This window comes from Prionailurus viverrinus, chromosome B1 (assembly GCF_022837055.1).
Source record: "Prionailurus viverrinus isolate Anna chromosome B1, UM_Priviv_1.0, whole genome shotgun sequence".
NCBI classification, from domain to species: Eukaryota; Metazoa; Chordata; class Mammalia; order Carnivora; family Felidae; genus Prionailurus; species Prionailurus viverrinus.
The window spans coordinates 177474209-177498170 of record NC_062564.1 but is presented as its reverse complement, the minus strand read 5'-3'; positions in this window follow the sequence as shown (position 1 = coordinate 177498170).

Genomic DNA, 23962 nt, shown 5'->3' with positions numbered 1-23962 from the left:
GAAATTCTAGTGAATTCTGGTTATAAACATGCAAAAGTTTGTTGAGTTGAAATCCTTAAGTTAATTATTGTATACTTGAAAAAAGGAATATAGTCTTCCTTCTAAATCTGTGTTACTTAAGCTTCAGAGATGCTTCTCATAACAGATCCTCAGTTTACCTCTTGTTACATGTGCAATATCCCTGTACATTGCCAACATGTAGGGGTATATGGGATCATATTCAGTATACATACAGTGTCCTCAAAGGCCAGACTTCTTGTCCTCCTCAAAGTGCTGCAATACTATTTCTGGAAATCAATAAATGCATTGTTAGATGAACTAATAGGTAAATGTAAAAAACAAAAAAAAAGTAAGGACCTGTAAAGAAGGGACACCAAATATTTCATTTGAAAGGAATTTCATAGTGGATATTTCAAAAATAGCATTGAAATCTTCATAAAATGTCAGAGCTGTGTCAAAGCTCTATTGCAATAATTGTTTTGTATTAATATTTTTATTTTAAAAGAAAAATGTGGATTAAGGCATTCACTTTGAATGCTTAGAGTCTTTGCAGATGGCCTCCATCTGGTCTTGTTAAAAGAATGTCTCCTATATTATCAAGAGCAGAAAAAAAAAGAGAGAAACAAACAAACAAACAAACAAAGCCATGTTTGGGATTTCTTTCAGTAATTCTACAGAGTATGGTAGAATATATACTAAACAGCTAATATGATCTCAAGCATGTGGGATTCAGTGAGGGTGGTCTGATCTGGTCTGGAAATTATGAAATTTTCCCTCGTATCACTTTTCACTTTTTCCTCTCAACAGAATAAATATCAAGCAATATAAAAATAAATAGATAGTGAAAATAGACCAATAGTAATAGAAGAAGGTTATCCTGAAATTGATGTCTTTAGAGAGTTTCACTGCTGAGTTCTTCCAAAACTTTCAGTAGTAGATTATTTTATCATTAGAATATGGTAGGAGGAACATCAAAAGATGGAAAGCAGTGCATTTTCTAAGCAAATAATCTTGATTATGCAGACTGACTTTTATGATACAAATAAGAATAATCTCATTTACAAATTCACATATATATTGAAAAAGAATAGAGTAGCAAAAGGAATTCATTGTATATTCAAAAATAATTTATCTACAGTATGGTTTAGGAATGTCAAAAGATTTTAACATTAGGAATTCTACTAATATAATGCATTTCATCAACCAGTGGATAAGTCAATTTGTTTTCATAACTTCAATAAAAGTCTTACAATCCATTAAATAATAGTCAACAATTTTTATGATAATACCTCCTAGAAAGCCCTCCTGATAGTATTACAGGAAGTTCTTTTTCTGTACATGTTGCCATGCTTTGTATTGCACAATGCTGCTTTTCTTTTTTTCTTTTTTTTTTTTTTGGTAATGTTTTATTTATTTTCGAGAAAGAGAGAGAGAGAGAGGGGAGGAGGAGCAGGAGAGACACGCAGAATCCAAAGCAGGCTCCAGGCTCTGAGCTGTTAGCACAGAGCCTGACGCAGTCTCGAACCCATGAACCATGAGATCATGACCTCAGCCAAAGTCAGACGCTTAAGTGACTGAGCCACCCAGGTGCCCATGCACAACACTGCTATTCTGATCACTACTAATCAGACAGTGGTTTGATACCTGACCAAAATACAGCCATCAGTAGAGGACCAATGATATATGAAGTGGTCTAGTATGGGATTCAAGCCTAGACCAGATCTCTATTCTGGAAGCAAAGTCTCTGTTTTTAACAATACAAGTGCAATAAATATAAATTGAAATAGGGAACAATTTCATGGGAAGATGAAAGCACACCGGCTGCAATATGCAGCAGGTATGGCCTTGTTGAAAATAGGAATGCTCATAAGGTATATGGCAGAGGAGATTTCAGCAAAAATGGAAAGAATGAATGAGGTAAATTAAGCTATGGGTTTGATAGAGTCACTGGACAGACAGAATTAGAATTAATCTTGAGATGCCAGAACTGCTGATAGTCTCTTAGACCTCCTCTTATATTATGAAACACATACCAATTTTATAATTAGCTTTAAAGCTCTGGGGAATAAGCTTAGGAATTCCCTGAGCCTGCACTGATGGGTTAACAAGGCATAAAGAGTTACAAAGCCATAGGATGCTCACACCCAAGTTTGGGTAAATAGCTATAGAGAGGGTGGGGCAAAGGCCCCAGTATAGAGAGGACAGGGCAAAGGCCCCAATATAGTACAAAGGTATATGACATAAACAAGATTAGGTATTCAGGGAGGGGACGCCCCCCCCCCCCAATTTAGTACTATAGCAGAAAGCTGGTTTCATAGGAAGGAAGGGACAAATTAGGTAAACAGGTAAATAGGGCTATAGACCCAATGCAGGGCAAAGTTGCCCAGAGGACAGCTAATTAGCAAAAGAAAGGTGCCTTGTTGACCCTGAGGTTATACGCTCAGTCTTTCTTGTCCCCTAGACCAGTTTAGGTAAACAAAGGTCGTACTTCATGTCTGATGTAAATAACCTTCAGCCTGACTGCCTGGTGCCAGGATTTTGTTTTTTATTGACCCAAACCCCTAACTCCACATATCTTCAAGACCCCCTTTCCCTCAGGTCCATTGAGTTAATGTTCACAGTTTCATTGTCTCTTTGTGCACATCCATCACCATGTTTGTAAGCCTTCTGATTCAAATAAAACTGGAGCAAGGATCCTCAAACGGGGCTCTTGTCTTCTCCGGGACATTAGCCATCTCCCGCATTTGAATCCTGCATCCCGCTTTATTGCTAGACAAGACAGAACACTAGACCCAGAGTCTACGACAAAAGCTGCTAAAACTATTTACTATTCTACATTCATTTATTGATTCTAAACAGTTAACTGAGTGGCCTGTCCTTTGCTAGGCACAGTTGTGGACATTGGGGATGGAATGCTGAGCAGTGTTAACACCCATTTCATTGCACCTGCATTCCAGTGGGGGAGGTGGAAAGTAAAGAAGTGAATGTATAAACAAGTATAACATAGAATGTGATAAATACTATGAAGAAAATAAGGTAAATGCAATGGGTCCAAATTGTGAACTTAAAAAAAAAAAAAAAAGTCCCTCCTTATCTCTTTATCTCTATTAGAGTATATGACCTTTACCCTAGTCATTGTAAGAAATGTCTCTGCTTGAAGCTAAAAATATGGTTTACTATAGAAGGAATACAAAGGAAAATAAAGACAATATTCCATTTCCAACACATGAAATGGAATTTTTCAAGGAACCCATAACCTCCCTCACCCAGATTGTTTCCTTGAAGAAATTGCTTTATGATCTTCTTTCTTCACCCACACACTTCCATTAAAGTAACAAGAGCTGAGACCTGAAAAAGATCTCCTAGAATCCTCCTATCTGAGAAAATAATCTTCTACTTGTGATAATGAAACTATAATTCCTGCCTTTTATGAGCAGAGTATCAAATGCAAATCAAATTACATAATAATAATAATAATAATAATAATAAAACACAACAATAAGAACAACAACAAAAGAAAATCTTTATAGAGGCACCTGAGTGGCTCAGTCAGTTGAGCCTTGGACTTCAGCTCAGGTCATGATCTCGCAGCTCATGGGTTCGAGCACTGCATCGGGCTCTGTGCTGATAGCTCAGAGCCTGGAGCCTGCTTTGGATTCTGTCTCAGTCTCTCTCTGCCTCTCCCCCACTCATGCTCTGTCTCTCTCTCTCAAATATAATTTTTTTTTAAGGAAAATCTTTATAAAGCCTGGGGGTTGTGGAAATGAGAGAAAGAGAGGGAGAATTATAAATTGGGCCATCTACCTCACTTTTCTCCTCTTTGGGCTTTAGCTCAAGAAAATGCAGTGGCGGTAGACAAGTGAGTAAAATTTAAAGTCAAGGAAGCCCCTTGTGTGCACACCCATCGTTTAGAATTCTGGAAAGACAGCTGCTTTCTGACTTCTGCAGTACTTCCTATAGTGTTAGTATAAATCAATCTATAAATATAGCAGCATCATATAAAGTTGACCCATTTGTCCCATTCCTGAGGGGGTGGACATGGAGTTGAGACCTAATGAGTGTAGCATGGGGCTCTCTGAAGCAGGGCAAGGTAGGCAGACCAGTGCAGGAGGCAGGATACGGAAAAGACAGAAACTTAGCAGCCATAGGAGACAGAGTGTAGCTGAGGAAGTGGAGAAGATTAACGGGCCGATCAAGTTGAGGGACAATTTCAGACCTACACCTCAGATGTCAATCAAGCAAGCAGTGACCAGATGGACAGAGGTCAAGGGGAAGTAAGAGAAAACCAAGCCAATGAAGCTGCTCTTAACACCTTCTGCAAGTTTGCGTGATGCACAGCTTTCCCTTCATGTCACACAGGGACCTGATCTCAAAGGAAGGAGCTCTTGGAAGCAAAGGCCGTTCAAAAGACTGAACCCTGTTGTTCTGGAGACATTCAGTGCTAATAAAGGACAACTTGAATGTATTAGTCCAAAGACTATTTCGATCCTTAAAACGAACACAGCATTTTTCATTTAGGAAAAGTGTAAATGTCTTATGGTGGTAATATTGTGGGTTACTAGGTAGTAATTTTTACAATGTCTTTTCTAATACATACTTACATTTTTCAGTTTATTCTACATTTCTTTCTAGTTTCTTTTTTTTTATGAGACTGAAATACAAAATAAGTTCAAGGCTTACTCTCTTTTATATTATCCCATTTTAATTTCTTTTAACACAATTATTATTTTATGCTTCTTTGCTTATGATCTATTTATTTAAGAATTATTTATTAATATCCTTCTGCATAGTACCATGCTAGACTCTGCATATACAGCAGTCATAAATAAACAATGGTGTTTCCTTTCACAAAGCTTATATTTTTAAGCTCATATTCCTTTACGTGTTATATTGTGCAAATAATTGATTGAACAATTAATTATTAAAATACAATAGTAATAAGAACAATTTTTAACATTTATTAAATGCTGACAAGACTTCCTATGCACTTAGCTAAGCATTTATACATATATATATATTTATTTATACATATGTATATTATATTTTTAATTATTATTAAAACTGATGAAGAAGCCCAGCAGACCCTGCAGGAAGTTACATGAAATACATAATTTCATAAAACAGCCCTGGACTAAAATGATAAAAAAAAATTTGTCTCATTTCCACTGACATAGCCAAATTCCAGGAATATTGTGAGAATCAGATGTTGGGGTAAGGAGTTTGTGCAGGAAAATGACAAAACTTTCTAACCAAATATCTCTTTTGAAGATCTTGCAGTGGGAATATATAGACAAATTAGCTTAGAGCCTAAAGTAATCAATATATTCAAAGTGAAATAGTGCAGAAAGTAATCTGTAAGAAGGTATCATTGAATTTTTCCTTTTAAAAAGTTAGACTTATTGAGGTACAATTTATGTACATGAAAATATATCCCATTTAATTGTATAGTTCTTTCCAGCTTAAATATATGTAATATATGGACACACATACATATTTAATAAATATGCACATATAAACAAATGCATATATGTACACATACACACAAACGTGTGTGTGTGTGTGTATACATATATATACATATATATACACATATATACATATATATACACATATATACATATATATACATATATATGTATATCACAATTATTATATGAATGTTTTATCATCTCCAAAATTTATCTTCCTCATTTTTGTTGTCAATTCACTCTCCTAATCCCTGGAACTGCTAATGTGTTCCTGAGCTTTTATTTTTTTATGTTTTCTATTTCATGTTTTTATTTTCATCATACTAGACTTCAAGCATACAGACTTCATCATACTAGACAAGGACAGAAATATTTGTCTGTTTTGTTCACCGATATATTTCCAATGCCTAGAAGTGTTTACCACAAATAAGAATTTGTTGAATGAATGAACAATGAACGAATGAAGTGGGTAGGGTAAGCTTTTTTATAAGGACAGGTATGAGGATATTTGAGCAGGAACTGGACTAGGTGAAGTCTTGTCCATATCTGGGGTAATCATCTCTGGGCAGAGGGAGGAGCAGGCTTGGGACTTGGAAAAATACCAAGGATCTATTGTGACTGACGTGAAAATGGGACAGATAAGTTGGGGAGTGAGAGCAACAGCACATCAGTTTAAGTGTCAGTTTACCAGGGGGACACTATCGGCCTCTAGAGTCATTGTAGACATTTACAGAGCTCTTTGTTGTCTTAAGGTTTAACAGTCTTCAACTGTGTGACAGGCACCCTGGTCCGCAAAGACTTTCCAAGAGTGTGCAGGCTTGGACAGTTTGAAGGCAATCCATTTCTAGAGCCTCAATACATAGGTCCCCCTTTCTAACAACGCATCTGCCTACAAACACAACTGCTTGTTCTCCACTCTCACCTGCCTCTTGGCAGTTGCCCCTCTGGCACACCTCTCAGTCACCAGGTGATTCTTATGCTTTTAGTTCTGCCTTTATATATGGGATCAGTCAGAGTATATAAATAAAGTCATTCAGGGGCACCTGGTTGGTTCAGTTGGTAGAGCACATGACTCTTGATCTCAGGGTTGTAAGTTTGAGTCCCACATTGGGTGTAGAGATTACCTAAGAATGAAAAAATATATATCTGTATCTACATCTATATCTATATCTATATAATTTTAGCTATCCCTTTTTTAATTGACTTCTTTCACTTAGCTTTTGAGATACCTCCATGTTGCCTCATTAATAATTATTATTTCTTATTCTTTATATTAATGTATCATAATTTCTTTGTACATTGACTAGTTGATAGATATTTGATGATTATATTCTTGATGATTATAAATATAGCTGTTATAATTATTTACATAAGGGTCTTTGTGAGAATATATGTTTTTATTTCTCTTGGATATATACCTTAGATTGGAATTGTTGAGTGATAAGTGAATATTTAATTTTATGATTGGCTACATCATTTTGCATTTCTATTAGCAATATATAAAATTTACGTTTGTTTTAAATTCTCATCAGCATTTGGTAGTGCAATTTTTTCTTTAGCTATTCTAATAGGTGTTGTTACTCATTTTGATAAGCATAGTTTTTTTTTAAATTATGATATTCCATCCACCAAATTATATTGGTAAACTTTCTCTATAATTATGACTATATGTAATTAATGTTCAAAGAGGTACTTTCAAAGTTTTTTTTAATGCTTCCATTAACATAAATTGAACATTATTTTAAATTTGAGACACAGTAGGGGCGCCTGGGTGGCGCAGTGGGTTAGGCGTCCGACTTCAGCCAGGTCACGATCTCACGGTCCGTGAGTTCGAGCCCCGCGTCAGGCTCTGGGCTGATGGCTCGGAGCCTGGAGCCTGTTTCCGATTCTGTGTCTCCCTCTCTCTCTGCCCCTCACCCGTTCATGCTCTGTCTCTCTCTGTCCCAAAGATAAATAAACGTTGAAAAAAAAATTAAAAAAAAAAATAAAATAAATTTGAGACACAGTAGAACAAATGCATGTAATGGAGGAAATTATTTATTTATTTTTGCTACTCAGAAAGTTTATTAATTTAACCATTTCAATATATACTCCTTATGTGCCTTGTAAAAACTTATCAAATTTGAGAAAATGACAAAAGAGAAAAAAATTACTGAAAAAAGAATAAGAGGTATACAAAAGGGATACATATTTTTCATACTCAACTTTGTTTCATCATATGGAAGTGGTTTAGTAAGTAAGTCCATGTCTGTGTAATTTTTTAACAAATAAAAGATTTCTCTGCAATATAATAAATAAAATGATATAATTGAAGTTTGAAGAAATGTCAAACTTCTCGTACAATGGGTTGCCAGAGTATCCTCATAATCCTACAGTGCCCAACCCTTGCTACGCTACTTTTGATTAATGCAACTAAGGTAAAATGTTGTGTGCCACTGAATCCTATGATTACTGAAAGAAATCTGGTCTAGAAGATTTAGGAGGGTCTGGGAAGTCATTTCTGAGTAAATGCAATGGAACCAAAGAATGCTCCAAGAATAGAAAACTATTCTTGTTTTCTTGTGCTATTTCTATAAGACAAAACACTACCAAAAACTTCATAATAGTTGCCATTTTTTTCCATTCCCTCTTTTTTAAGTTACTGACAACATAAATTTTTGGACTGTTAGAATAATTTATTTAAATGCCATGATTTAAATACTATCAAATAATTCAACAGTCTGATTTAATTTTCTTAATGTTTATTTATGTTTTGAGAGAGAGAGAGATTGAGAGAACACACACATGAGAGTGGGGGAGGGAGACACAGAGAGAGGGAGACACAGAATCCAAAGCAGGCTCCAGGCTCTGAGCTGTCAGCACAGAGCCCAATGTGGGGCTCGAACTCACAAGCTGCAAGATCATACATGAGCTGAAGTTGGACATTCAACCAACTGAGCCAGCCACTCTCTGATTTACCAGTATGTGATATGTCCAAGATCTCCAGCACCCTTTTCAGAAAACTCACTGTAACAGCTCTTACAATGCCTATGAACGACCCTGGGATTTTAGAATAAAGACTATGATTCAATCCAGAGAGTCTACATCTCTACCCAACTCTTAAGTGGTGCCAAAGCTTCTTGTCCATGGACCAAGCTTTGAGTAGCAAAGTATTAGATCCCTACATTTCTTTATAATTCTCTCTTTCCTCTTGGATTATTATATTTTTTCATTTCTAGTGGGTGATTCCTATCAACACAGAAGCATGCTGCTATTCTCTTCTCTAAATTGGAATTTCACACCTCAACTCAATTTAAACCATTCTTATCAAAGTCGGCAGTGGTGTGCTTGTCTTCAATTGAGTCTTCAATTCTCTCTCATCCTACTTGATCTCTCATATGCACTAAGTTGGACACTATTTCTCCTACAAAGGCTTTTGTCACTTGGCTTCAAGCAATCTCCTGTTTTTTCTTTCTTCTTCATTGACTTGTCCTCAGATTTCCTTGCTTATTCATTTTCAGCTCCCCAACTAGTAAATGCTGGAAAGCTCCAGAGTCCAATCCTTAACACGCTTCTTTAGCCACACATACTCATCCAGTTCCACTGATTTAAACACCATCTATTTCACAAATGCATACCTCCTGGCAAGGCTTCTCAGAACTCATAACATGAATACCCTATAGCCTCCTTAACATTTCCACTTCTAACAGACAACCTGGAAGTAAGGTTAAAAAAATACATAGTGACCACCAATCCCTGCTTCTTGCTTCCTCCACTGCACAACTTCTCCTCTCCCACTTCTTTCGTTTGCTCTTTCTAAAACACCTAGAAGTCAGCTTTAAATCCCTTCAGCTTTCCCCATCCACCTTCCTTTATGAATCAATACATTTGGACACACTTTCCTATTCTACCAGCAATACTGATGATCTTTATTATCAGGCACCCTCAGGCCTCAGGTCTCTAGCCTACAAAGCTTTTTCACACAACTGTGCATGACTTCTTCAGTTTTCTGCTTAAATGTCATGTACTAAATTAGATCTTTCCTTATTTCTAAATTAAAATTGCAACATATCCTCTTCTCACATACCCAGACTCCATATATTCTTTTCCTGTTTTATTTTCCTTTGTAGCTCTTATCACCATATGACATATTACAGGTGATTTTACTTCTTCATTTTCTTTTTTTTTTTTTAATTTACTATGTCTTTCTATCTAGAATGTAACCTCTATAAGAACAGGACTTTTTACCTTTTTTTTCCCACATCTTTATCTCCTAAAATGGCATATAGTAAACATTCAATAACTAATTGTTCAATAAATAAATGAAGATAGTAAGGGAAGGTAACTGGTAAGTGCTTGAAGTTTAAATGAAAGTATGCCATCATAATATTGATTTGTATAATAGACTCATTTTTTGTAATACAAAAATTTAATAATTTTTAAATAGAGAGAAAATTAGTATTAAGGTCATAGACAATACTAAAAAGGAATCATAATTCTTAAACAACTATGGCAGAATGTTATTCAGTATGGAAACTGAATACCACTGTGGTCTACAAGTATGTAGCACTCAAAATCATATTTGACAGATACTCCCACCTGGAAATCTATCCTCAGAGAATAACCACATCTATTTATTAACATATGTATGAGATTATGCTTATCAAAACATGAAGTGAAGTAGGAATCAACTGGAAACGATGTAAACATTCCTCAAAAGAGAAGTGAGAAAATAACTGATGTTTTATGTATATTATGAATACCATGCCAGTTATTAAAAGAAAGAGTAAAACCTACATGAGCTGATAGGAAAAATCCACAACGTGGCTACACAGAGAAGAAAAACTAAAATAAATATAAAAGCATAGTATGATTCAATCTCCATTAAAATGAAATATCTGTGCAATATGTGTGCATGTGTGTATATAAATCTGTAAAAATGTTAGCCATTTCTATTTCTATAGAGAAGTTAGGAATGTGACAGACCAGGGTCATAAAAAGTGTTAAATTTTTATTCTATACAATTATGTATTGAATGAATCTTTTACAGCAAAATTTCATTCACATATTAATTTTGCATTTCTTTTTAAAAAGAGCAGAAAATGTCAACCAAGGTTCAACATGTCAGAAATATTTAAATTTTAATAAAATTAAAGAATAATAAGTGCTTCCATAAAAAGTAATACACATCTAAGACTCAGAAAGAAAGGTCTCTTTCAGTGTCTAGATGTTACTTATTTTTTATGTGAATACTTAAAAACTTTAAGAAGTCTAGAGGAAAACATGCAAGAAGCTATCATTATCAATTTTGTTATTGGCTACAAAGTCTACCAAATTTTATTCTTATCCTTTCACAATTCCCTATTATGTATACATACATAGATAGCTTTGTCTTTTAGTTTATTAATTTTTTCCCATCCTTTTTTTCTTGTCTTCATTAGTATAGGTGCACTCCTCCTTTAAAAGCAATCTCTTTCTCAGTAGCAATCACAAGTAAGTAATCCTAACAGCAAATAAGGGAGTGGTGTTAATGAACTCAAAATAGCACTTATATGACTTCCCAAAGAACATAACACTATACCAACCTAACATCTCTAAAGAAAACTTACCCCAATAGTGTGAAAACATTTTGAAGAGCTATGACTTTCCTAGTTTTTAATATAATGGCTTCCAGGTGACTTCCTGCTGGAGAATACTTATCACAGAGGTTAAATTTGAAATATCATTCAGAGTCTACAAATATCTGTGAATATTGATGTATATTATTGACAATTTAATATTTAAAAGTAATTATTTTTACCTATTATCAATAATGCATGGTCTATTGAAACAAACCACGTCTCTCAAGAGACTGTATACATTGAAAAAAAATATATGACATTCAAAATCACACTAGGTTTAAAATATTAATCTAGTACAAAGAGTACAAATAAATTTCAAGAACATCTTTAATTATAAATTGTAAGACTAAAAAGATTTGTGGCAAAAATATAAGGAAACTCTATTAGTAACTTTATTTACCCATCATACAACTCTCTATGACACTTAAGACCCAATATGGCAGTGAGTATAACAGTAAATAGATATTGTAGTCAGTGTAACGACTTCCCAAAGATATCAGTGCCTCCATTCACAGAACAAAAGGGACTTTGCAAATATAATACATGTTAAGGAACTTGAAATGGAAAGATCATCTTGGGTTATCTACATGGATCCAATCCAATCAAATGAGTCCTAAAAGGCATAGGACCTTTCCTGGATGCAGTCAGAGGGAAAATGACTACCGAAGAAAGAAAAGAAACACACAACATACCTGCATTCCTTTTAAAGAAGGAAGAGGGGGCCACCAGCCAGCCAGAATGTGAGCAACCTCCACAAGCTGGAAAAGGGAGAGAAACAGATTTTCCCATGGAGCCTCCAATAAGGAATGTAGCCCTACGAACATCTTTATTTTAGCTCAGTGTGTCTTGTGTTGGACTTCTGATCTACAGAAATTTGAAATATGAAGTTTATATTTGTCACTAAGTTTGTGGTAAATTGTTACAGCAACAATAGATAATTAATACATCATAATACAATAATAAGATATGTCCACTCTTAACTATATTACATAGTATAATAGTAACATGTGAGTAATATGTTAGTATCAAAAATAAAAATGATAAGGGAAGGAGGAAGAAAAGGATAAAAACTAATATTACATTTACTGAATGGTTACTAGGCACTAGGGATTTTTCTGAGTCTTTCCCATAAGTGATCCTAATACCAATACTTGGAGGTGATTTTCTTATGAAATATTGTCTCTCTGAGGCACAAAGATACTGTGCAACTTGCCAAAGAACACATTTCCAGAGAGTAGTACAATTGGAATTCAAAATCAGGCACCAAACCGTGATAGTTAGAAATATGTCTTAAAAGTAAAATTTTGGCAGACAAAAGGTAAAATGGAATTCCACACAAAGCTTCTAAAATCCTTTGAAAAATTCTACTTCTTGGTGATTTAAAAAATTCTCTTTAATGCAATGAAATTAAATTAGGGCCTGACCCAAAGATACCCCAACTACTGTGTTTGGTGGGGGAGAGAGAGGTGAAATAAACAGATGTGGACACTATACTCCCCTATTAGAGTAGAATCTCTAGCAAAGGAAAGGAGCAATGCAGAATTAAATTGACATATGCATTTAACATGACTAACAGTGGGGGGTTAAATAATTGGGTGTTAAAATGTGAGATAGTAGAGACTATTTAAGGAAGTTATCTTTTTCTGGATTGGATGCTTGGCAAACGTTAGCAATGGTTGGATGCTAATGACACTAAAGGTGAAAAAATGGAATCAAGAGTAGAGGTACTAAAAAGTTTGTATGCATTAAACTTAAACTTCAGGTCCTGTGATCTACATAAGTAAACTGTGAAGTAGGTAAATATATATATATATATATATATATATATATATATACACACACACACACACACACACATATATATACACATATATACATATACATATATATATTTTTTCAAAATAGATATAATCATTTCAAATAAAGATCATTATTTGAAAATGATTTCCCAAATCCCCTAAAGAGAGAAGGAGAGAAGAGTAGAAGGGTGGTGTAAAGACTGAATAACACCATTTTTGGAGGTTGAAGAGTGGAAGACTACAGAAATGTGGAATGTGGCTGGAAAACCACAGAAGAGTGGGAGCAAGCCATGCAAGAGAAAAGTAATTTCTTGAGGGAATAATTAATTCAGTTAAGACCTGCTGAAATAAGTGAATTTAAGGCAGTACATACAGCCATATATTGGTGACTGGATTCCACGGAAGGACAGTCTGGAGGGAGTGATGGAACCATCACCAAGACTTTGTGATGCCTACAGTATACAAGGGTGATACAAGAAATAGAAAACACATATATAAAAGAAATTTAAGGGGATGAAATTAAATGAATGAATGAAATGGAGCAGTTGTCCTAGAAGAATGTGGGATCAAAAGAGTTTCACTTTATTGTTTCCTTTTGAAAATAAAGGAGTTCTGTTTTGAGGCTACTGATAGAAATCCTGCAGAAATGGGAAACTTATAGAACAAATGAGAAAATACCTGAAAAAAAGAAACCCTTGAGACTGTTAAGTGGGAGAAACATTTGTGGACAAGTTGACAGTTGACATGAGAAGAAACTTCCCTTCCTTTTAGAAATTGAGGAGAAAGAATCAATAACGGATACGAGAAGAGTAAATGTGTTGATGGGATAAGGAAGATTTCCTAGTCTATTCCTAAAAGGATTGGCAAGCAGGAGAAAATGTGAAAGGTAAATAGATCGCTGTGGAAATGTGAAAAGAGGATCAGAATGGAACGAAGGAATGGAGTTTAGTGGGGGCATCAACTGGGACAAGCCATGAGAGAAGATGGCTGTTAAACAGGCGTGAGGGAGTTCCTAGAACTTCCTTCTTTCTTGAGACGATTGCCAATGCAGAGTTAAACTGCTGGACATGGCACTTTCAGAAACGTGTTCCATAGTGTTTGAAATATCCCCTTCCAAGTGGCAACTAACTTGGGAGCTTCATACTAAAAGGACATTCAGTTACTTTAGACTTCTAAGTGAACATAACTTAGTATAAATATGCATTATTTTCACCATCAGTTGAGATGGTCAAAATGAATGAAAATACTGTGCTACTCACTTGGAGAAGGAAGTACTGTTTGCAAGAAGAAATTTCTTGGTGGGCTCTTTTTGGAATCCTCAAATTACCTGGAAGAAGGAGAAATGGCAAAACAAAACTTTTTCCCATTCCTTTGAAGTCTAATCCAGGAAGAAAATAATTACGGGTAGTTATGTAGTATAATTCACAAATTGTAAATCCATGATATAACATACTAATGTGATAAGGTGGAAATCAAGTTCTGTATGATATAGCAAGCACTGAAGATTTGGACTCAGTATTGCTTGGAAATTAGTAACCTTTATACCTTTTGTCAGTACTTCTATATCCTGTATCTTTTAAACTATATTCTTTAGAATTATAACTCGTACTAGAAAACGCTAAATAAGATTCTAATTAACAAAACAGTTATTTTATTAGAGCACATCATACGATTTTACCTTTCTGAGAGTTCTCAGGGCATGAATGTGAAACCCCACCTGAACTCCTATTTCTCTCTAGCAAACATTAAAACATCTTGCTATTCATCAGGTGTATAGTTCCAGTCTGGTGTCAATTGATTCATCAATTGTAAGGTCATACCTTACTGTTTTCATTATTCTCATAGCTACCCTTGAAATTCAGGAGGTGGCAGACAAGTTAGAAATCAATGAACTAAATTCTTATTTTTCAAAAGGAACTTTTTTTCTTCTTCTTCATAACAAAAGACAGTTGTGTCCATGGTTTCAGAATCTGTCTTCTTGATTCTATCCTCAGATTCACATAAACCATGGGAGATCGTTTTTTAAATTATTTTTACACGAAAAGGATCTTTACCATATACACCAATTCCTCCATTTTATATCTAATTAAAGAAGGAGTTTAAAAGGTGTTTGAAGTTTCTCCCATATTTTCAAGTATTTCCACTTAAGAAGACAGACAAGTCAGAAATGGGAGCAATCCAGACCTGTTGAAATTACTCAGATCCATTTTATTAAACTGGCTTCACAAGTTGTTTTTTTTTTTTTTTCTCTTTTCCACAAATAAGATACTTGGTTGCAAGTGAAACTGGGTTAGTTTTCTTTAAGGGTCTTGATTCCCTTTAACTGACTCACTTCAAATTGTGGTACTTGGAACAATTAAGAAAATGGAACCAATGGAAAAGTTCTGATTTCAAAAGAAAGTGACAGAGAGCAAAACAATTAAATATTTGGAAACTGGAATGTTCTTCTTAAAGATGTAAAAAAGTAATTTTGATGGTGGAAATAAAGCATTTAATGATATAGTACCTATTTTTTCCTAAGACTAAGTTACTCATTGTCCAATATAATTCCAAATGAAAACGAAAGTCCCCTTTACATTTTGTGGCAAGATATTTCACACTGTCCCATTCTCATTCTTTTTAGGATGATACTAGGGAATTTTATTTTATTTTATTTTATTTTATTTTATTTTATTTTTATTTTTGAGAGAGACAGAGAGAGACAGAGAGAGACAGAGTGTGAGTGGGGGAGGGGCAGAGAGAGGGAGACACAGAATCCGAAGCAGGCTCCAGGATCTGAGCTGTCAGCACAGAGCCCAATGCGGATCTTGAACTCACAAACTGTAAGATCATGACCTGAGCTGAAGTCGGATTCTTAACCAGCTGAGCCACCCAGGCACCTCGATACTAGGTTATTTTAATGTTCCAGCTTTTATTTTATTATTTTATTATTTTTTCATAAGAGTGTACTTTTAAATCTGTCTGAAGAAAATCTATATCTGTCTGCCAGATGTTTTGGTGTTGAGTGCTGTCGACTGAATGTGGTCCTCTCAAAATTCATATGTTGAAGTCCTAACTTCCCCTTGCAATTTGGAAATAGGGTATTTGCAGATAAAGTTTCAATTAGGTAACGAGGGTGGGGCCCTCAGGATGGGATTAATGTCCTTATAAGAAGAGACCCCAGAGAGCTTACTTTTTCTCTCTCTATCTCTTTCAGAAACGTGTTCTATAGTGTTTCTTAGTTTTTCTCTCTCTGCCACGTGAAGACACAGCAAGAAGGCAGCCGTGCTTCCTCACTGGAACCAGACCATGCTACCACTCTGAATGTAGACTTCTGGCCTCCAGAAATGTGAGACAATAAATTTCTGGTTTTCACACTACCCAGTTTATGCAATTTTGCCATGACAGCCCAAGTTAAGACACTGAACATGCTTTCTTATTTTTCCTTAGGAGTGTCCAGTTTGAAGTGTGCCAAAATCTCATAAAAGTTGTCTGTGATACATCAGCAAAGGCTGGACTCAAGACCCAAAAACTCTATCACAGATAGTTCTTCTCAGTAATTGCATAAAAGCAACAGAGCTACTGGACCAGAAGACCCATTGTTAAATAAACCATGGGCATCTCAATAATAACTGGCATGGACAAAAATCTAGTGACCGGAGGATTCTCCTGCAATGCATATTCGAGGTATTGAACCTAGACTCGATAATGTCTGTTACTTAGGTTTTTACTGTTCTACCAGAGTACGAGTCTAGGAACATCTCTGACATACAAACTAAAGAAACTAGACTTTTCTGGTGCTCTTAAATTTATGAACTGTGATTCATATCATTCATAGATTAGTTACAATACATTTTTATTAAAGAAATTCTATCCATTGGATTTATTATAAGCCCATTGAATATGGTAAGTGGGAAATGATAGACATGCAAGCATTTTGTGGGTAATGTTAAATCAGATACTATAAAAACAATAATCAAAAACCAAACTCTTGAGAGAACAAACTGATGATTACCAGAGGGAAGGTGGGTGATGGGATGAGTAAAACAGGTGAAAGGGATTACAAGTACACTTAATTTGACACTACTGAATAATGTATATAGGGTTGTTGAATCACTATATTGTACACCTGAAACTAACATAGAACTGTATGTTAACTATACTGAAATAAAAATAAAAATAATAAAGTGATTAAGCAACTAACCTTTTATATTCACACATATATTTTAGTGTTTTGGTGTAATATTTGTATTATGTGTAATAGTGGCTTTAACCAGTAAATTTAGAGTATTTAAAATTAGTGTAGAAGAGAATCAAGTAACAAAAAATACACAGTTAAATTTTGCCATTAAAAAAACAGTAAAAATACATTATTCCATAAGCCCTGAGATCAATATACATAAAGTCAAATTTTCCAACGATACTGGCTAAGCTATATTTAATAATAATTTAGATTTATTAGAACATTCCATTTCCAGAGAGTTCTCTCCATGGTGTCATGTGTGGTCATAAACATACACATATATTCACGAATGGTATCTATACATTCATCCATATATGCATGTATATGCATGTCTATGCCCATAACACTTTATAATTGTATATAAAAATCTAAAAATACTGAGTAAGACAATGCAATCATTATAGCTATTTCCACTGAAAAATACAAAGAAGTTAACATACCTGCAGAAGTTCATAGAAATGGGAGTCATGCCCTGCTTATTTTAGCAGATATCTCCTTAACTAACTAACTTGTATGAAGTCATTTAACAGACTTTGTGATGTATTGCCCACATATATAAAATAAGCTATATGATTTTTGGCATCACTTGTTTCTTTAAAATTACACATTCGTATAGTGGACTTGAAGACAACTTCAAAATAAATGCCTCCAATTTTCCTCTATTTGTACAGTGCATCACACATCTTGTCTCACGTGGTATGTTTTCTATCTTCAGTTTATTTTTTTTAAATATGTCTTTGAGTTCCCCTTTGTAGTCATAATGCTCTCAAAATCCACACAAGGAAATAATAAAACATTCTTGTGCATGTTAACAAGAAAAGTCAAAATAGTTCATGTAATATCTCACTAGCCATTTATAAATAGCCAAACAATAGCATATCCAGTACGCATTCTCAGGAGACAAACACAGCATGGTCCTCAATAACTAAAAAAGACTTTCAGGGCTTAAGTTATCATCTTTCATTCTCATGTATTGTATATTCAGCCACACAACTCAAAAAAGTAGACAAACCTAATTTTCTAAAAAGCTGGAGGTGGTTTTTTGGTGCAACAATGAAAGGCAGATTTGCCGGTGGGATGTCTGACTCCAGTGAGTTTAGCGTCATACCAACAAGGCAGCAGATACAATGAAAGACATTCTGGCCAAACGATTCCTTTTTACATCCATAATAGTATTTTTTAGTCAAGGTAAGTATCATTCAAGATCTTTTATCTGTTTGCCAGCCCGTATATTAAAATGTAGACCTCAATCTCGGTCAAGCTTTGAAGTAATTAGAGGTAAGCAGAATTATCTGAGGTAGGTGATTAAATAATGGCATTAGGAAAGTGTTGGTTACTTTAAAAAGGTGTAATGAATATCATGAGCAGAAACTTCATTTTAAATCTGAAATCATTAAAATGTTGCCTAAGGCCATGTGTCTAGTTGCACAGTTTGAAACAAAAGCTGGCACTCATTAAATTGTCACCACAAAAAAGCTATAAAAATAATTCTTTAAAATATGATAGTGGTAGCAAAGATAATATGGGAACCTAGAGTGTCAAAACTTTGTTATAGGATCAACTGTCCCCTCAGGATTTTATAGCCAGGAGCTTCCATTTGAGATTACCATGGATCCATATGCTACTGAACATTAGTGCAACCATATGACAATCTGGGAAATAGTTATATATTATACTTATGTGTTATATTAGCTAGCTGGCCAAATAACAAACATATCCACTCAAAATATAATATTAGTATTCAAGAATTTTGAAATAAGCTTTTAAAGAAGACTGAAGTCATCTCTGCTATAATTTACATCTAGCATTCAATAGAAAGACTAAGAATAATGTCTCATTTAAGAAAGGAGATATGACTTATAGTTTAAACATTTTGATAACACAGAGCTTGGGAAAAAGTATTTTACTTTTCTACTCATCACACCCAGGAAAAAGATAGCAATATTTATCACAAGAGGAAATAGAAGATGTGCTCTACAGGACAGTATAATAGGTGTATCACAGGTAAATAGAAAAAATGAGGGTTCATCTACACAGCAGCATAAAATTCGACATAGATGTATTGCGTATATACTACACTTGTTCTAGATGAGAAAGATGCAGCAGTAAGCAAAATTGATAATGAACTAGAAAAACTATGAACTATTTTAGGAAAAGATAAGCATTATGAAGAAAAATAAAGCAGGTAAGAGAAGTACTAGTTTTCCATTGCGTGATCATGAAATCTCACAGATAAAAAAATGGAGCAAAATATGGAGGAGAAAAAGAAGGGCAACCATGCTGATACCTAAAGAGTGTTCTAGGGAAAAGGAGATACAAAGGTTCTTATGTTTTTCCTTTGGGGACTGCCAGCCACCTGATTTGTGAATAATTATGTTTGTGTAAATATACAGCTTTTTAAAGAAATGATTACTAAGTATACTTTTCAGTAGGGCATCCTTAAAAGTGAGCCATTTTTACATGGGAATTTGGTAATATTATTTATCAGCATTTAAGATTATTTCACAATATGTACATATATTGAATCATTGTTTTACACCTAAAACTAATATGTTATATGCCCATTGTATCTCAATGTAAAAACACCAACAACAAGAACATCAACAAAAACTGAATAAAACCTATTCTTAGATTAATAGGTTATAACATAAATGAGTCATATGTAAATATGTTAATTCAATTTTTTATAAAATTGTACAAATTATAGTTATTATTCAAGATAATTTAAGATAATGTTTCATATACCATGCAATTCACATGTATCCTATACACTCTTCCATAATAGCATTTGATACACGGTGTTCATTTGTAGGACTACTTCTCTGGATCCTTGTAATTTTACTCATATATATATATATATATATATATATAGTTATAGTTATATAAGCATATTTATTTATATATATTTTTGAGTAATATATATTTGAGCAATACATATATAACATATGTTTCATCATTCTATTCTAACCTTCTAGTAAAGCTAACACAAAAGCAGGTAGTGAATAAATATTTGTCAAGTAAACAGATACATAAGTGGATAGATGAATACATGAATGTATGAATAAAGGAATAGATTAACTAATGATTTGAACTGGCATGCAAAGTGCCCCAGAAAAAAACAAACTGCATATGTATATTTTGTATGTATTCTGGAAAGCTTAACCATGATTGTATATCCAGAATAATAAACTATGTAATAATTTACCTAATAGCACTACATTTTATAGAAGCAAATGATAGAATACTGTCATTTTTGAAGTTGTATTAATTAGGGAAACATATATTATTTTTCAAAACAGTGCACTAAATGAAAAAATGGAAATTGTCACAACTGAATTTAGTACATTCTATTTCCACTTTATAGATGTCAGCAAAAATGGTGAAGTAAGGATCCCACCAAATTCTCTCCTCCATAAAAGCAAGAAAACTAGCAGGAATTGTCATAATCAACTTTTTCAGAGCTCTGGAAATTAACCAAAGGCTTGCAACAATCCAGGAGTGTTTATTCAAGAAAAATAACTGAATCTTGGCAATAACTGTGAACTTTATTGTATTGTAACTTGTCCTGGTCCCATTCTCCATCCTACAGCTGCAAGTGAGCCTTGAAAAATAACAATCTACGTTCACGGTGAAAACCAGCGGCCTTAAGGACATTGGAAGGAGATGTATAAGGCTGAAGCTCCCTCAAAGCTCTTTCCAAGAGAACTGTCTTTATTTTACTGATCTGGTGGTTTTCCTGGAAGACACTAGTTACAAGGCTTTTTGTATTGAACTGACTTAGAGCTCACTCTATGTGAAAGCTATTTCCTCAGGGGCATTTTTGAAAACAATTAGAGACAATTGTTTAACTTCACAGTTTAAGACTGTGAATAAGAGTTGGAACAAACAATTGACTAACCAAAACCCTTTAAAGGAAAATCAGGGTAATGAAGTGTTCACAGGGGTTTCATGAAGTTCTATAATTCCTCGGAATCTAGGGTACAGAAAGCTTTTTGCCTACACAGAGCTATACACAAATTAGGGAAGATCTGAGAAGGCCCTAATCTTTACTTTACAGGGAAACTTTAGGGTACACCTGAGTAAGAAGTCAAATCTAAGCCAGGGTTGTCAAAGTCAGGCTGAGCATTGAAGACATGACCTATGATGAGGAGAACAAAGGCAAAAGAAGTGTAGACAAAATTAAATTTCCTTACAAGTTGAAGCCCATTGGTAGATGCCTGAGGCAGGCAGAGTATGATTTTCTCAAGGAATTCACAACTGCCTTAATGTTAATGCTTTGCTGGAGACAAAAAAGCAACCTTACCTTGACAATAGTTAAGGATCCTGTAAGTCTTCTTTAACATATGAAAGTGCTTTTAGAGACTTCCTTTATCTCTACCCACCAACATATAAGTATATACTCAATCACTCCTCATTATCACAGGGCGGTTCTTTCTGCCCAAGGGTCCTGTCCTTGTGCTTTAATACACCTTTTTCACCTGAAAATATCTCAAGAATTCTTTCTGACCATTCGCTCCCAGTCCACGTCACATCAACCTACATTCACACAGAATTTGTCCACAAAGTTTAGGGAAATTATTGGTTTCAGTTAAAAAACCCCTCTGTCCAATCATTAGCTAACCACTAAATTTTAACTAAACAGAGACCTCAGTTAACACACATGAGAAGGAATACAGACTTGACAGCATCATTATGGAAAAGTCACTAGACCAAACAAAGAAACAACAAAGCAAACCTATAATAAACAGCAAACCTATAATAAAAATCCTTGGGGAGATGATGCTAATGTTTATATTATTTAAAATGTTTATTTTCAACCAAAAAATTATGACACATGTAAAACCAACAAGAAAATATGGCCCATATACACAAGAACTTATTCCATAGAAACTGTCCCTGAGGAGATGCAGATGTGGAACTTAATAAACAAAGGCTTTAAATCAGTTATTTTAAATATGTTCAAAGAACTAACAAAAGCAATGCTTACTGAACAAAGGAAAAAAAAAAACAGACAAACCAAAAAAAAAAAAACCCTCTTACATATAGGGAACAAAATGTTGGTTTCTAGAGGGGAGGTGGGTGGGGAATGGGTGAAAAGGCAAAGGGGATTAAGAGTACATTTATCAGGATGAGCCCTGAGTAATGTGTAGGATTGTTGAATTTTTATATTGTACACCTGGAACTAACATAACATTGTATGTTAATTATACTTAACTTAAAAAATTAAAAACAATGTCTACTGAATTAAAAAAAAAGTATGGGAACAGTGTTTCAACAAACAAATATCAAGAAAAATATAGAAATTAAAAAACAGAAATTCTGGAGTTGAAAATTCCAATAACTACAATGAAAAATTCACTAAAGGAGGTCAACTGAAAATTTGAGTAGGCAGGGAAAAAAAATATCAGTGGAGTTGACGATAGCTCAATTGAAATTATTCATTCTGAAAATTGGAAAATACTAAGCAATCCACAAAAAACAGAGCTAACAAATGAGTTCAGCAATTTCCCAGAATATATCAGTATACTAAAACTAGTTGTATTTCTACACATTACCCATAAATAATTGAAATTAAAACTGATAATTCTATTTATGCCATCAAAATAATTACATACTCAGGAATAAGTAAATCAAATTAAGCATTTACTTGTAAGCTTAAAACTACAAAACATCATTGAAAGAAATTAAAGAACATGTAACGAAATGGGGAGACTTACCACATTTATGACTGGAAAACTTCATATTGTTTAATGGCAAGATAATCCCCCAAACTGCTCTACAAATTTAATATAATGTGATACTAGATTGAGGATAAACACATAGACCAATGAAGTAAAATTGAAAGTCCAGAAATGAACACTTACATTCATAGGCAGTGAGTTTTCAAAAAAGGTGCCAAGATAACTCAATGGGGAATAGAGTTATGTTTTCAACAAATGACATTGGGACAACTGGATATCCATATGCAAGGAATAAATTTTGACTCTTATATCACACCATGTAAGAAATTAACTAAAAATGATTATCAGTAGGGATTTGCAGTGGGGAGGGAGATATATAGGCAGAGTACAGAGAATTCTTGGGTCAGTGAAATTACTCTGTATAATATTATAATAATGGACACAAATATTATATATTTGTCCAAATCCACAGAATGGACAGGAAGAGTGAATTCGAAGGTAAACTATGGATTTGGGTGATAAAGATGTGTCAATATAACAAAATGTACCATTGAAGTAAGTGATGCTGAAAATAGAGGAGGCTAATACGGGGGGTATATAGGAAATCTCTCCTTCCTTCCTTCCTTCCTTCCTTCCTTCCTCTTTCTTTCTTTCTTTCTTTCTTTCTTTCTTTCTTTCTTTCTTTCTTTTTTGCTACAAACCTAAAATTTCTCTAAAATTGTCTTAAAATGACATTACATATAACATATGATGCTACTTCTTTTTGTTTGCTTGTTTCTAAGGAATAAAACCATACACAATTTTAGAAACGTTGGAATTTGTTTTTCCCCTTTATTAATTACCTGTGGAAACTTGAAAATTTCTAGCAATCTCCTTGGGATTCATTATTTTCACAGAAAAGAAAAAGTGAATTCAAATGTCTAAAAGTTATCTCAGACCAAATAATATCTTTGTTCTGTCTTTCCTCAGAGCAATCGCAAATATGTATGTTTTTCTGTTTTTGTTTGTTTATTGTTGTTTTGCTTTGTTTTGTTGGCCTTTTAAGGAAGCTTGACTGCATTCTCCTACAAATGGACAGTAAAAGTTTGTATGGAGGTTCTAACAGAAGTGCAGTTACTAATACACCCTTGACCAAAGATTGATTCTTCTCTACAGGGGGACGTTGTCCTCTTTGGCCCAACATACAACTTCA